Here is a 16,914-nt window from a genome sequence, read left to right as displayed (position 1 = left end):
TATTGGTGACCCAGCTAATATCACTATACCTTTCCTTCCTAACACCACCACTCTGATGTTCAGATATCAAGCAGATTTTTGAAAAGACAGATCCAGACCAAAGGGAAGAGTCAAGTTTGGTCCAAGTAGTCATGGCCATCCCATTCCCCTTTGCCTGCGATGGGCTTAGGAATAATGATGTCACCCATTTCTAGCCAATGAGACATAAGAGAAAAATCTAGATAGCTGCTGGGAAATTTCTATCCAATTAATTAATCAGAAGAAGGCTCAGGAAAAAAAGCCTTTGGTCCACCACTTCTGCTTTTCTGCACTTGCAGAGTGTCCTGCCCACCTAATATCATACATGTTTTCCTTCCTAAGAGAACCTAACCTGGCAGCTCTAGCTGCTGCAGCTATCACATGACTAGAAGAAGAAACATGGCTAGGCCTCTGAGATTGGCAGAGGGAAAAGATGAAGACACAAAGTCATCAAGCCACAGGGCCAATCATAGAACTGCCATCTCCAGACTTACTGCTGAATGAGATGATAAAGGCCTGACTGTTAACCTACTATTCTGCTGTCCTATCGCTTGCAGCTGAAACATTCAAACCCAGAATGCACAGATTAGTGAGACCCTCTCCCTGATATTATGGACTTACAGTCTAGTCCAGGAACTTATGGTCCAGGAACAGTGCTCTGTGTCTTGAAGTAGGAGTAAGAGCTTTTCAGATAGACTGATAAAGGGATGAGAAATTGCAATCCAAGAAAATGCATAAAGTAGAAAAGATAAATAGTTGGCAGATTGTGAAGGGTTGGGCTAGGTTGTCTAGGTTTTGCTTGCAGGCAATAAAAGGCGTGAAGTGATCTTAAGCAGAGGTTAATTGTATACAGCTCATTTGTCCATAATATGAAAACTGAACAAGAAGAGAAGCCAGAGGAAAGATGCCACTCAGTAGGGTCCCTCCGGGCCTATTAAAGACCTTCCTTCCCAAGTTCCTTTTCCTTTGCTACAAGGTAACTTAACTTTCCACATAGGTTAACCCAACTACCCTGATTTGGCCTGTCATTCTTCCTGCACTCAGTGATTCTCAACTAATAATAGGTGGTATTTGTCACTGAAATTCTTCTCTCAGAATGTAATTTACTAGGCATCAATAATTACTCTAGGAAATTTGTTCTCCTTTGCAGGGATGAGTAGCATAAAAAAAAATAAAATAAAATCCAACCAAACAAACCAAAAAGGAGCAATTTAAAGCTGATTTTTTTTTCCTCCAGGGAATCAAGGGATTTTAGCAAAAAGAAAACAAGAGGTTTGCAATATCTAGAGGCTGAGGTTCAGAAACAGCTTGGATGCTTATGACCGATGCATCGGAAATGAGCCAGTGTCCTCTCTTATCATCAGGTGCCCTCCCCTTCTACCTTGAAGGTTGGATAAGACATCATCCAGCATTTTAAATTCTCACATCCTGTGATTTTAGGATGAGAATACTAATATTCATGAAAGCCTAGTCTATGTCATGTACTATGCTAAGCACTTCACATATTATGTTTAATTTGATTTTACCAGCAACCCTATATACTTTTTGGTTTGCTTGTTTGGGGGGGGTTGTATATTTTTTTTATTGGAGTTGAATTTGCCAACATATAGTATAACACCAAGTGCTCATCCCGTCAAGTGCCTCACTCAGTGCCTGTCACCCAGCCATCCCAACCCCCACCCACCTCCCCTTCCACCACCCCTTGTTCGTTTCCCAGAGTTAGGAATCTCTTGTTTGTCACCCTCTCTGATATTTCTTACTCATTTTCTCTCCTTTCCCCTTTAATCCCTTTCACTATTTTTATATTCCCTATATGAGTGAAACCATATAATGTTTGTCCTTCTCCAATTGACTTACTTCACTCAGCATAATACCCTCCAGTTCCATCCACGTCGAAGCAAATGGTGGGTATTCATCCTTTCTCATGGCTGAGGAACATTCCATTGTATACATAGACCACAGCTTCTTTATCCATTCATCTTTCGACAGACACCGAGGCTCCTTCCACAGTTTCGCTATTGTGCTAGAAACATCAGGGTGCAAGTTTCCTGCCATTTCACTGCATCTGTATCTTTGAGGTAAATCCCCCACAGTGCAATTGCTGGCACGTAGGGAAGTTCTCTTTTTAAATCTTTGAGGAACTTCAACAGAGTTCTCCAGAGTGGCTGCACCAGTTCACATTCCCACCAACAGTGCAAGAGGGTTCCCCTTTCTCCACATCCTCTCCAATGTTTGTTGTTTCCTGACTTGTTAATTTTCGCCATTCTCACTGGTGTGAGGTGGGATCTCATTGTGGTCTTGATTTGCATTTCCCTGATGGCAAGTGATGCAGAGCATTTTCTCATGTGCTTGGTGGCCATGTGTATGTCTTCTTTGGTGAAATTTCTGTTCATGTCTTCTGCCCATTTTATGATTGGATTGTTTGTTTCTTGGGTGTTGAGTTTGATAAGTTCTTTATAGATCTTGGATACTAGCCCTTAATCTGATATCTCATCTGCAAATATCTTCTCCCATTCTGTAGGTTGTCTTAGTTTTGTTGACTGTATCTTTTGCTGTGCAGAAGCTTTTTATCGTGATGAAGTCCCAATAGTTCATTTTTGCTTTTGTTTCCCTTGCCTTCATGGATGTATCTTGCAAGAAGTTGCTGTGGCCGAGTTCAAAAAGGGTGTTGCCTGTGTTCTCCTCTAGGATTTTGAATGATTCTTGTCTCACATGTAGATCTTTCATTCATTTTGAGTTTATCTTTGTTGTAAAGTGTAAGAGAATGGTCCAGTATCATTCTTCTGCACGTGGTTGTCCAATTTTCCCAGCACCATTTATTGAAGAGACTGTCCTTTTTCCAGTGGATAGTCTCTCCTGCTTTGTCAAATATTAGTTGACCATAGAGTTGAGGGCCCATTTCTGGGTTCTCTATTCTGCTCCATTGATCTATGTGTCTGTTTTTGTGCCAGTACCACACTGTCTTGAGGATCACAGCTTTGTAGTACAAGCTGAAATCCGGCATTGTGATGCCCCCGGCTCTGGTTTTCTTTTTCAATATTCCCCTGGCTATTCGGGGTCTTTTCTGATTCCACACAAATCTTAAGATGATTTGTGCCAACTCTGTGAAGAAAGTCCATAGTACTTTGATAGGGATTGCATTCAATGTGTAAATTGCCCTGGGGAGCATTGACATTTTCAGAGTATTAATTCTTCCAATCCATGAGCATGGAAAAATTTTCCATCTCTGTGTATTCCTCAATTTCTTTCAGAAGTGTTCTGTACTTCTTTATCACTTTGGTTAGGTTTATTCCTAGGTATCTTATGCTTTGGGCGTAATTGTAAATGGGATTGACTCCTTCATTTCTCTTTCTTCAGTCTCAGTGTATAGAAATGTCACTGATTTCTGGGCATTGATTTGTATCCTGCCACCCTGCCGAATTGCTGTATGAGTTGTAGCAATCTCGGGGTGGAGTCTTTTCGGTTTTCTATGTATAGTATCATATCATCTGCGAAGAGGGAGAGTTTGACTTCTTCTTTGCCAATTTGAATGCCTTTTATTTCTTTTTGTTGTCTGATTGCTGAGGCTAGGACTTCCAGTAGTATGTTGAATAGCAGTGGTGAGAGTGGACATCCCTGTCATGTTCCTGATCTTAGGGGAAAGGCTCCCAGCATTTCTCCACTGAGAATATTTGCTGTGGGCTTTTCATAGATGGCTTTTAAGATGCAGAGGAATGTTCCCTCCATCCCTATATTCTGAAGAGTTTTGATTAGGAATGGATGTTACCATTCCTAAAAGTATTTTGTCAAATGCTTTCACTGCATCTATTGAGAGGATCATATGGTTCTTGTTTCTTCTCTTGTTGATATGATCTATCACATTGATTGCTTTATGAGTGTCGAACCAGCCTTGCATCCCGGGGGTAAATCCCATTTGGTCATGGTGAATAATCTAATCTTCTTAATGTACCGTTGAAACCTATTGGCTGTATCTTGCTGAGAATTTTTGCATCTGTGTTTATCAGGGATATTGGTCTATAATTCTCCTTCTTGGTGGGGTCTTTGTCTGGTTTTGGAACTAAGGTGATGCTGGCCTCATAAAATGAGTTTGGAAGTATTCTATCCCTTTCCATCTTTCAGAACAGCTTTAGTAGAATAGGTATTGTTTCTTTTTTAAACGTTTGATAGAATTCCCCTGGGAAGCCATCTGGCCCTGGACTTTTGTGTCTTGGAAGGTTTTTGATGACTGCTGCAATTTCCTCCCTGGTTATTGGCCTGTTCAGGTTTTCTATTTCTTCTTGTTCCAGTTATGGTAGTTTGTGATTTTCCAGAAATGCATCCATTTCTTCCAGATTGTCTAATTTATTGGCATATAGCTGCTCATAATATGTTTTTAAAATCGTTTGTATATCCTTGGTATTGGTTGTGATCTCTTTTTCATTTGTGATTTTATTAATTTGTGTCTTTTCTCTTTTCTTTTTAATGGTTTATCTATCTTATTATTTCTTTCAAAGAACCAATTCCTGGTTTTGTTGATCTGTTCCACAAGTCTCTTCTTCCACTTGGTGTAGGTTTTATTTGCTGTTCTTTCTCCAGTTCCTTTAGGTGCAAGGTTAGCTTGGGTATTTGAGTTTTTTCCAATTTTCGGAGGGATGCTTGTATTGCAATGTATTTCCCTCTTAGGACTGCTTTTGCTGTATCCCAAAGATTTTGAATGGTTGTATCTTCATTTTCATTAGTTTCCATGAATCTTTTTTTTTTTCTTCTGTAATTTCCTGGTTGACCTATTCATCTTTTAGCAGGATGCTCTTTAACCTCCACATGTTTGAGTTTCTTCCAAATTTCTTCTCGTGATTGAGTTCTAGTTTCAAGCATTGTGGTCTGAAAATATGCAGGGGACAATCCCAATCTTTTGGTGTCGGTTGAGACCTGATTTGTGACCCAGTATGTGGTTTAACCTGGAGAAAGTTCCATGTGCACTTGAGAAGAATGTGTATTTGGTTGCGTTTGGATGTAAAGTTCTGTAAATATCCATCTGGTCCAGTGTATCATTTAAAGCTCCAGTTTCTTTGGAGTTGTTGTGCTTAGAAGAACTGTGTTTTGCAGAAAATGCCATGTTGATGTCTCCCAATATTAGCATATTATTATCTAAATATGTCTTTACTTTGGTTATTAATGATATACTTGGCAGCTCCCACATTAGGGGCATAAATATTCATGATTGTTAGGTAGATCCTTTAAGTATGATATAGTGTCCCTCTACATCTCTTACTACAGTCTTTGGGATAAACCTTAATTTATCTGATATGAGGATTGCTACCCCTGCTTTCTTTTAGGACTATTGAATGGTAAATGGTTCTCCAACCTTTCATTTTGAGGCTGTAGGTGTCCTGAGGTCTCAAATGAGTCTCTTGTAGACAGCAACTAGATGAGTCTTGCTTTTTTATCCAGTCAGAAACCCTGCGTCTTTTGATGGGATCATTTAGCCCATTCACTTTCAGTTTCTGCCTATTTTGGAAGCTCTTTATCTCTCCTTCTATTCTGAATGAGAGTCTTGCTGGATAAGGTATTCTTGGCTGCATGTTCTTCTCATTTAGGACCCTGAATATATCCTTCCATCCCTTTTGGCCTGCCAGGTCTCTGTGGAGAGGTCTGCTGTTAATCTAATAGTTATCCCCATAGAAATTAGGGATCTCTTGTCTCTTTCTGCTTTAAGGATTTTCTCTTTATCTTTGGAATTTGCAAGTTTCACTATTAAATGTTGAGGTACTGAATGGTTTTTATTGACTTTGGGAGGGACCTTGCTATCTCTTAGATCTGAATGCCTGTTTCTCTCCCCAAATTAGGGAAGTTCTCAGCTATGATTTGTTCATATATGCTTTCTGCCCCTCTGTCCCTCTCGGCATTCTCTTCAACCCCAATTATACATAGATTTTTCCTTCTGAGGCTATCATTTATTTCCCTTAACCTTTCCTCGTGGTCTTTTTTTTTTTCTTTTTTCCTCAGCCTCCTTCCTTGCCATCAACTTGTCTTCTATGTTGCTCACTCTTTCTTCTATCTATTCTTTCTTAACCCTCATCATTAGAACCTCCAGTTTGAATTGCATCTTATTTAGTTGATTTTTAATTTCAGCCTGATTAGATCTAAATTCTGTATTCATGAAGTCTCTTAAATCCTTTATGCTTTTTTTCCAGAGCCACCAGTAGCTTTATAATTGTGTTTCTCAATTGGCTTTCTGACTTTGAATTGTAATCCAAATTCTGTAACTCTGTGGCAGAGAGTACTGTTTCTGATTCTTTCTTTTGTGGTGAGTTCTTCCTTCTAGTCATTTTGCTCAGTACAGAGTGGCTGTATGAGTGGGCTGAGTCAAGAGTATCAACTGCCATGTAAATAAATTTTACCCTACATGGTTCTGATGAGGTCAGAGACCAGAAACTGAAAACAAAGATCAGAACAAAATAAAACAAAAGGACCACTAAAGTGAAAAGCAAATTTTAAAACAAAGCAATAAAAAATAGAAGGCCAAGTATCCCAAAGAAGAAGAAAAAAAAAAAGGAAAGGGAATAAAAAGAAGAGAAAAAAGCAAAAGTAATGAGAAAAAAAAAGAAAATAAGAGAAGGGGGACTGGGAGATGGTGGTGGTGATGAACTCGTAGTGGAGGGAGAATGTAGTCTACCTGAGGGGTCCTAGAGGGTGATCCTCTTGGTTGTGAGTATACTAAGTTCTGTATGTTAAAAGATGCTCAGTCCCAAATTTACATAAACCAGAAATACTTGTAGAGAGCCTCAACATATGAAACCACCAAAACATAAATGAGATAAAACAGGGGGGCAGAATGGGAATGAGGAATCTCACAGAATGAACCAGCACAGTATACCACTTGGTTCTGGGTGCATGCTGGTCATGGTTTAGAAGGTATTAACTCTGCCATTATAGAACAAAATGAGGCAGAGAAAACAAAAAACACAAAACAAAACAACATATCTTGCTTATCTTCCAAAATTAAGTTGAGTATGTTGAAGGGAATCTAGAAGTGGAAAGTGTATCTAAGACCTATAATTGTAGAAATATGAAAGTCAAAAAAGAAGAAACTTAAAAATAAAGAAGTGGTAAAATATTGTAGTTAAAGTGGGAAAAGAGAAAAAAATGGAAATTTACAGTCTGATATAAAAACAAGTTGTACTGGAAAAAGGAAGGAAAAAAATAGGAAGGGTAACCTCTAGTTCTATATATTGTAAATCCCTCGACTTCCCCTGGGCTTTCCAGAGCTGCTGGGTCCAGAGCTTGCTCTTCCCCTGTCCTTCCAGCTGGTCTTCTGGGGCAGGACCTGTGGTGTTGAGTCTTAGGTGTGTTCACCTGGGAGAGCTTCCCCGCCCCCACCAGGTCCCGGCTCAGTGGGACCTGTTTACCTCACGAGGCCCATGTTCCCTGGTGGTCTCGCCTCTCCTGGGCACCAGGTGGAACAAGGAGGAACTACCCCACTGGTAGCGGCCAGGTCTCCAGCTCTGGAATCATTTCCCTGCAATAACTAATGCAGTTTCCCAGTCCACACTGGCCTAGATGCTCCCCGACTGGAGGGGGGCACTGATCAGCACAGCTTGGGGGCTCCCAGCAGCAGGCGAGTCCTCACTGTCCTGTGCCCTCCCCACTTCCGAACCCTATATACTTTATACCCACTATACTGATGAGAAAACTGAAACCCACAGATCCCAACCATTTTGCTCAAGATCACAGTAAGAAGTAACAGAACCAAGATCAGGACCTAATCACTGTCAGTGATTAATAATTTTTTTCCATGTTACTTGAAACTTACATGATTAATTTAGACATTTTGGAAATCTATATATAAATAATAATACTGTGTTATCTTATATCTGTACTGAGAATTGTGAGATTATGTTGGCTTTTATTTTCCTCTTTATGTCTAAACATAAAACATTTTATATTTTCTTTTTTTATTGTATGCAAATTTTCTTTAATAGCTGATACCTAACACTTTGTACTGTGCTCTCTTTACTAAATAATCTTCTGAGCATTTTCGGTTATTGAAATTCTTCATACTCTGTGCCATATTTTTTTAACTACTCCTCTGTTATTAGATATTCAGGGTGGATTTTCATGAGGTTTTAGTTTTTAATATAAATAACATCGTGTCAAACATCTTTTGGATTGACTTTGGGAAGATGATTTGCAAAAGGTATAAAATATTTTCCATGATCCTTTTATCACCAATACACTTTGCTATAAAAAAGTTTAAGTCACCCTCATAAGCATCAAAGTGTCTACTGCGTGCAATCCTGCTGACATCATTTTTAAAAGAACTTTAAACATTAGAGTAAAAAAATTAGATCTTTTTATTTTCAATTATATTTGATTCTTAAGGAGGTTGAACAGATTTTTTTATGTTTATTAGTTATTTTGATTTCCCCTTTGATCAATGGCTATACTCCTTATATCTTCAACCTATCTTCTGGCATGTTTGTTAGTTTATGTCTCTTGCAAAATGACTAATGTAAGAATTTCTTGTTCTGTTTTTCCCACTAGTTCTAGAGAGCATAAATGTAACGATGTGAACTTGACAAGTAGGAGGCCACGGTCTGAAAAGCTGACACAAACATTTTTTTTTTTTAAATCCATCAAACTGTCAAGGTCACTCAATTGGCCTGTACCATAATGACCAGAAGCTATGATGCAAGTGACTAAGATTGATCATTAAAGATTCCAGGGATCACCTGTAGGTCTTCCTCTCCCTGAAATATCACACTGTTTGTGGGATCTAATGACTCCAAGCAGTTTGTAAGCAAGAGGTTGACCACCTTCGTATCAGAAACCTAAATATCCAGGTTACTGCCTCCGACCCTTATAGACTGTCCACAGCTAATGTGATATCAGAATTTTCTGTCCATTCCACTTACAGAGTTCATTGACTTGTTTCTGAGAGCCTTAACTTTTATTATTGGACATGAATTCCATTCATTTTCCTTTTATCCACTCCTTCAAACACAGATTTATTGAATGTTTACTATTTGCTAGGCACTGTGATTGGCATTTGAAGACAAAATGGCAAACAACAAAGAATACAATCCCTAACCTCCTGGATTCCAGTAAGAAGAAAAGACATTAACCATATAGTCAACAAAGATAGCTGGAGCTCAATGTCCTAGTGAAGCATAGAAGACATAGGTTGGAGCAGTGAACTTGAGTGGGTGATACAGGACCTTGAACAATACGTCATTGCTTGACTGTCCTAACCATATCTGGAAAGGTCACTCCAGCTGTTGGGTGGATAAAAACTGGGATTGAGGAACACTTAACATATGGAGGGGACAGTATAATATCTGGAATCTAAATGTTGTGGCCTGGAAAAAGCAATGAGAGTAGCTTGTACTGGAGTAGACATAAAGATGGAGTTTTTACTCTTTGCTTCCTTCTATTCATCCATATTATTAAACCATGTCCTTAACACCACAGAAGTATCACTAAGTAGGGAAAATGCACTCAAGGGTAGGATTAGGGCCTTCTATAAATACTATTTTGTCTGCAACCTGAAGGACAAAACTCAAGTGCACTTCTTCCAGAGTAAGCCTTGGGTATGAAGCCAGCTATTTAATACATGAAGCCAATGAACTCCCACTTTGCGTGGTATTCAACATGAAAATGTCATTCCAGTACCAAACAATTCTGTAGTCCTCTGACTCCCACTGGGTGTTCTAGAATTCTATTCAATTCTGACCCTAACTATCCAGAGTTGCTGCAGACCCCTCAAAGGAGGGGGCTCATTTCCAAAAGATCTGTCCCATTTCAGATGTCAGTCACAAATCCCAGGTCCCCAGGCTACTTGCACTTCTGTCCAACTTGGCTATAAATTCAGGCATTCTCACAACCCCTCCTTCAGTTTTCAATACCCACTAGAACAGCTCACAGAGCATGAATTGCTATACTATTGTATAGGATAGCATAAAGAATACAAATGAATAGCCAGATGAAGAGGTACGTAGTTCAAGGTCCAGAAATGTCCCAAGCCCAGGAATTTCTGTCTCCATGCTGTCCCCATGGAGTTGGGGTACACCACCCTCCTAGTAAGCAAATATGTCCACTAACTTGGAAGCTCCCTGAACTTTACTGTTTGGGGGCCTTCACGGGGTTTTATTTCGGCATGATTGATTACACCATTAGTTATTCATGACTGAACTCAATCTCAGGTCCCTCGCCCCTCTCTGGACATGGAAGGAAGTAGCAGCAGAAGGCTCCAACTCTCTAATCACGTGGATGTCTTTCCTGATAATCCACCCCAATCCTGGAGCTATCTTGTACACTCCTTTCTTGAACCTCTCATTAACATACAGAAGACACTCCAACACTCCTATTATTCAGGAAATCCCCAGCATTTTGGGAGCTCTGTGCCAGGTACCAGCAACAAAGACCAAATATTTATTTTTTATTATACTACACACTTCTTTTCCTAGCACTGTCCATTTTAATCCCTTCTTATTTGTAAGACAAAACATTAAAAGCAAGTCTTTCCTCTAGGTAGAAGAGTCACATCAAATTGGGAATTCATACTATCACTCTAAAATCTATTTGAGATTTTTAAAAATACATTAACTAATTCAAAAAGGTGTTTGTTGAATGCCTACTGTGTGCCAGATATTGTTCCAGAAGCTGAGAATATAGTGATACAAAAGACAGACAAGATTTGTACCCAGTTGGAATTTACACTCTGCTAGAAAGACAGACATATGAATGTATATACAATGGACAAATAAATTCATATTCACATTTATAATTTCAGATAGTGGTTAGTGTTGTGAAGAGCACAAGTGGGACAATTCAATATGGAGGTACAGCTGGGGAACTTCTTTAGATAGAAGGACCAGAGGAAACCTTTCTCAGGTAGATGCAGTATTTAGCTGAGCCTTAAATCTTGAGGAAGAAGCCATACAAAGATCTTGGGAAAGAGAATTTTAAAAAGAGGAAGAAGAAGCACAAGAGTTTTGTATTTGTTAAATTATGCTAACAGTTGTAACTAACAGCCCCCAAATATCAAAGTTCTAATACAATAAAAGAGTATTTCTCACTTACACTAAAGCACAGTACAATGAAGTCCTCAAGGTAGAGGTGAGGAGGAGCTCTGTTCCACAAAAGTTACTCAGACACTCAGGCTTCTTTCAAAATGTGGATTCACCATTATTAAGGCTTCATCCCCCTCTGTATTCAAGTAGTAGATGGAGAGAAAGAAAGAGAACATAAGCTTGCATGTGAACGGTTTTCTGGACCAGAATAGGAAAGGATCATTTCTGCTCACATTCTGCTGGCAAGAACTCAGACACCCACCTGTGAGGAGGCAAGGAAATGTGTGTGTGACCAAGAATAAAAGAGAAATGGTTTATTCAACAACCAGGCAGTGTTTGCTACAAGTCCCAAGACTGAAATAATGTTGGTATGTGCAAAGGTCATGAAAAGAGGATGAATTTTATTCTAATTGGCATAGGGTGATGATTATATATGATTTCCATTTAATAAAGATTACTCTGGCTGCTGCATACAGAATAGATTGGAAAAGTATAAATAACGGAAGCAAAAGAAATGGATGTACTGGTCCCAGGTAGAGAGCTGCATTTAAGGCTTTATCAGTAGAGATGGTGAGAAGTGGTCAGATTCAAATTATGTTTTGAAGGTATCACTGATACACTTGCTTATAGCCTAAATGGGAGAGAAGGTTGAAAAAATTGAGGATAACTCCTCATTTTTGAGTTTTAGCCTGAAGGAAAATGGTGAATTTCCTCAGATGGGGAAGTCTAGGAGAGATGCAGTTTCTGAACAAAGGTAGGAGCATCAAAAGTTCCATGTTGGCCATGGCAAATGTGAAGGATATGGGGCATCCAAGAGGTGCTGTCCAGGTGGAGAGCTGAATATATGACCTGGATGATTAGGAGAGAAATTGGGGCATTTGGGAACCACTGGGATAAAGATATTATTTAGAGCCATGAACTGGGGAGTTTATGTATCGGGAGGGTAAACAGAGTATGTCGGGTCAAGTAGCTCAAAGTTTGATGAATTTGGAGAAGGAAATATGAGGTCACTCTTACTGTAACTATTATTTTCAATGAAAAATGAGAGCTGTATCACCTGAGAGGCTTGTAGAAATGGGACAGGAGGTGTATATATATATATATATACATATATATATATATATATATATATATATGATAGTAAAACCAAACTTAGAAAGATATAGGGGCTTTGCCAGGGGAGTGTACTAAGAGTGGCAGAGCCAAGCACCCATTTGAGATGCATGCTCATGAAGTAAGAACAGTCTACCCTATTTGGAGATTTTCTCCAGCAAAGCTCAGCTGCTTGGGTGTAGTCCCCGAATAAAAAGATCTGGATTTCACCAGGTTAGGGTTTAGTGAGAGGAGTTCACTGGAATCAGCAGGCAAAGGATGGCTGTTGCATAATAGGGAATTTGGCTTCTCAAAAGAGAGGTTTGGCCTCTGTTCAGAAACCTGGAAGCTAACCTCTGAACCCTTGGAATTTCCTTAGTGATAGGACTGTGTTTTGTTATTCATGGTGGGCCCTTAGGACCACACCTAATAGTTTATGGAAACAAGATGGTTCAAGGTAGGACTGGCCACATCTGTTATGTGGGGGAGGGGGAGACTTTGGGTCACATAGTATCAGTCACCCTTGAGGCAGAGCTTAACCACATGTGCAATTAATCAATCATTCCTAAATAATGAAGCACTAATAAAAACTCTAAGCTTGTCTCCATCGGAACACAGCCCGGATTGCCCCTGCACCTTTGTTTTTGCTACTACCTCTGCCTACAGGGACATCTGTTTCATCTTTTATTCATCCTCTAAAGTCTGGGTAAAACCACATCTCCTGGAAATCCAGCCCAGCTACAAGTGAGCTTGCCTTCTGCAGGATTTCCAGAGCAAATAACAACAACAGCTACCATATGATTACACTCATAGATGGAATCTAAAAAACAAATGAACAAAGAGAAACAAACCCAAAAATACAGAGAACAGACTGATGGTTGCCAGATGGGAGATGGGTGGGGGATGGGCAAAATGGGTGATGTCGAGTGGGAGGTACAGGCCTCCAGTTATGGAATGAGTAAGTCATGGGAATAAAAGGTACAGCCCCGGGAATGTAGTCACTGGTATTGTAACAGTTTTGTCTGGTGACAGATGGTAGCTACCCTTCTGAGCACAGCATAATTTAGAGACTTGTCAAATCACTATGTTGTACACCTGAAAATAATATAACATCGTGTATCAGCTTTACTCAAATTTAAATTTAAAAAAAAAAATAAGGACACTTGGGTTGCTCAGTGGATTAACTGGGATCAAGCCCTGCATCAAGCCATTGGGCTCTGTGCCAGCAGGGAGTCTGCTTCCTCCTATAGCTCTGCCCCTCCCCCTACTGTGTGTGCTCTCTCTCAAATAAATAAAATCTTCAAAATACATACAAACGTACCATAAACCAAAGTGCGGATGAGCTTCCTGAGTTAGTAATACTGTGTGTGTATTGTCATACATTAATTCTAGGAGAGTATTTTGTCCTAATAACACTGGAGAAATTTGTATTTGGAACCTTTCCAGACTCTGCCATATGAATCTCTTCCCCTGGCTGATTTTAATATATCCTTTCTTTGCAATAAACATAACTGTGAGAACAGCTTTCTGTGAGTTCTGAGTCTTTCTAGCAAATTGTCAAACCTGAGGATGGTTTTGGAAACCCCTGTAATGGGTTGATTTGTACTCCTCCAAAATTCCTATGTTGAAGTTCTAACTTTCAGAACTTCAGAATGTGATCTTAGTTGGGAAACGGATCATTGCAGATATAATTAGTTAAAATAAGGTAAGGTCAACTGGAGTAGGGCGAGCTTCAAATCCGCTGTGACTGATGCAGAAAGAGGAAATTTGGACGGACACACACACACACACGGGAGAAAGTCATGTGAAGATGAAGGCTGAGACTAGAATGAAGCTCCTGCAAACCAAGCAATGCCAAAGATTGACAGCAAAACACTAGAAGCTAGGGTAGAGGCATGGAGCAGATTCTCACTCACAGCCCTCAGAAGGTACCAGCCCTCCTGACACTTGGATCTTAGACATCTAACTTCCATAACTGAAACAACACACTTTCACCGTTTAAGCCACTCAGCTGGCGCCACTTTGTTATAGCAGCCCCTAGGATATAAGACACTCCCAAACTTACAGTTGGTGTTGGGGGTCTTGGGCAGACTTGGTGGTTTGAAGGACTATGCCCTTTCCCTCACAATTTGGCTAACTTCAGGGTGGTGTTTAGATAGGATATAGAAGGCTATATTGACATGTGGGAGATGGGTGGTGGGAATGGAGTAGGGACAACAGACTAAAGGCCCCACTGTAAAGAACTGTACTTGTAAAGGGAGTGATGTGATAAGGTAGGCTTAGTGATCAGAGAGTAGTCTTACAATCTCTATCTCACAATAGAGATTTTGGAGCTGGCATAATTGTTGGTTGTCACAAAATCTAAAATAAGACCGGGGGAAGGGTGACTGAAGTGGAGCAGAGGACAACATCCCTAGAGGCAAGGAGGTAAAGGAAGCAAGGAGTTAAGACATTGATTGGGATTATCTATATAGATGCTGAAGTTCCCAAGAAAGAGGACAGGAATAGTTAAGGAGGGAAAAAAGGGGAGACTCAGGGGAAGACAACCACTACAGTCTTGAATGAGTAAGAGGGAACAGCCCCTATTGGCTTTAAGGAACAATAAGGAACAGTTCGCTGTCTATAGGGGAAATCTAAAAGGAAAGGTACCGGGGAGTAATGTCTAATGACACAGGCTTTGGTGGAACTTGAGCCTTAATTGAAAGAGCAGCAAAAAGGATTTAAGGGCAGCCAGGGTGGCTCAGCAGTTTAGCGCCACCTTCCACCCAGGGTGTGGTCCTGGAGACCCTGGATCGAGTCCCACATTCAGCTCCCTGCATGGAGCCTGCTTCTCCCTCTGCCTGTGTCTCTGCCTCTCTGTCTCTCTCTCTCACACATGAATAAATAAATAAAACCTTAAACAAAAAAAAAAAAAAGAAAAAGACTTGAAAGTGTCAGTGGGGAATGATCAAGAAAGATACCCACTTCCAAGTCTTAGTACAGGGAAGTCTGACTTGCATTAAATTATGTGGTCATTCAACCGAGCACATACCCCATGGATTAGGGATGAGCAAAGTGATATTTTTAAAAAGTCCCTGTCTTCACCATACAGGTTATGTGGTGACCCCAGATATCCAAGACCTAAAATAAGGAAATCAAGCACACTTTGCCTAGCTAGAAATTGGAAGAGCTTGGACTCTTAGAGCTCTGTCTTCTGTGGCTCCAGATACAATGCCTTTACGAACAGAAATATCTGCTGCCCTTCCCTGGGAAAGAGTATATTCCCATCTCGACATTAGGCTTTTGCTAATATGTTGTGAGCAGAAGAAACAAGCATCACTTCCTAGCAGAAGTTTCAGGAGCCTGTGCATGATCACTATGTTCCCTTTTCCCTCTGCCATGGGATCAGTAACGCTCCAGAGAGAGGCAGCTCCACTAGTCTGGGTCCAGTTAGATGGCCAAATGCGAATGACATGCAGCCTGAATGAGAAAATAAATTTGGTTGTTGAAAGATACAAAGACCCTGGAGCCATTTGTCATTGCCGCGTAGCATAGCATAGCCTACATGACCCAGGATGAAATCTAGGATTCCTGAAAGTTTCAGGTTTGGGCACCCAGGTAGATGGAAGCATCACCCAAGAAGCCACAAAAACAGGTGGGAAGAGGAAATGGTTTGCCCAGTCATGCAGTTTCTCCATCCAGCCTATGCTTCCTTATTATAATTTCCAACTTTCCTCCACAATTTAGTCATTCTGTGAATGGGCTTTGCAGTGATAATACCCCACATCGGAAGCAGCCCCAAGACTGTGCCCCTTAACATTTCACCCCGGCTGCACTCTCCCTGTAGGTTTACTGGTGTTGGCATCTGTGCGTGAAGATTCTAGGAAAATGCCTCCTTGCTCTCCAGAGTAACTTCCACAGTGTCCACACAACAAAAGGGGACTTTCTCCTGGTTAGGCAACACAAAGGGAATATCCCGATGTCTCGGAACAAGTCATTTTAAGACACATAGTGTTTAGCCCACAATTTCTTGACAACTTTGCCTGTTTCTATTATACTTTACTAGTTTAGTCCTGATCAGCAGCCATAAAAATAATGCAGAAAGAACAGTGCCTCATTTCACCTAGAGTTATATCTTCCTTTTTAAGTTTTTCCCAGTAACTGTTTTTCTCGTATCCTTCAGGCGAGAGAGCTTACTGAGATAACAGCCCTGAAAGTAGAACCCTTACACATTTGTAACATCGCCCCACATCCTTCCCTGAGCTCGACTGATAGTGCCTCCTTCATTAAACTTATCTCCAGAAGACAGGGAGGAGACACCTGGTAGTCACTAGTCTATTTGTTCGGTCTTTGCTCCTGTCAGCCTTCCTTTATTTTGTTTTTCTATCAAATGTCCGCTGGAAGAGCTGAACATCTAAGCTCAACATGCAATTGCTAACACTAAGTTATTCTTTCCTCTTACAAATGGAGCTGCCAAGCAGACACTGCAGCAGGAGGCCGAGGGGTTTGGAGGTGGGGGGGACCCAGCTCTCACAAAGCTCACGCAGCCTCCTCGGGAAGGGAGCAAGCCCCAGCAATAGCATGATTTAGACTCCCAGCATCACTGCCTGTTTCATAGTGATGGTCCTGAAGTGGCCCCCAGTTTCTGGTCTCACCCCACCCAATAATTTGCATCCACGGTGCAGCAAGAGAGATCATTCTAATATGCAAATCAGATCATACCTTTGTCCTGTTTAAAATCTTTCAGCAGATCCTCACAAAGGAGAAAATTAAG

Source organism: Canis lupus, chromosome 19 (genome assembly GCF_003254725.2).
Source record: "Canis lupus dingo isolate Sandy chromosome 19, ASM325472v2, whole genome shotgun sequence".
Taxonomy (NCBI): domain Eukaryota; kingdom Metazoa; phylum Chordata; class Mammalia; order Carnivora; family Canidae; genus Canis; species Canis lupus.
Note: the sequence above shows the minus strand (reverse complement) of the source record.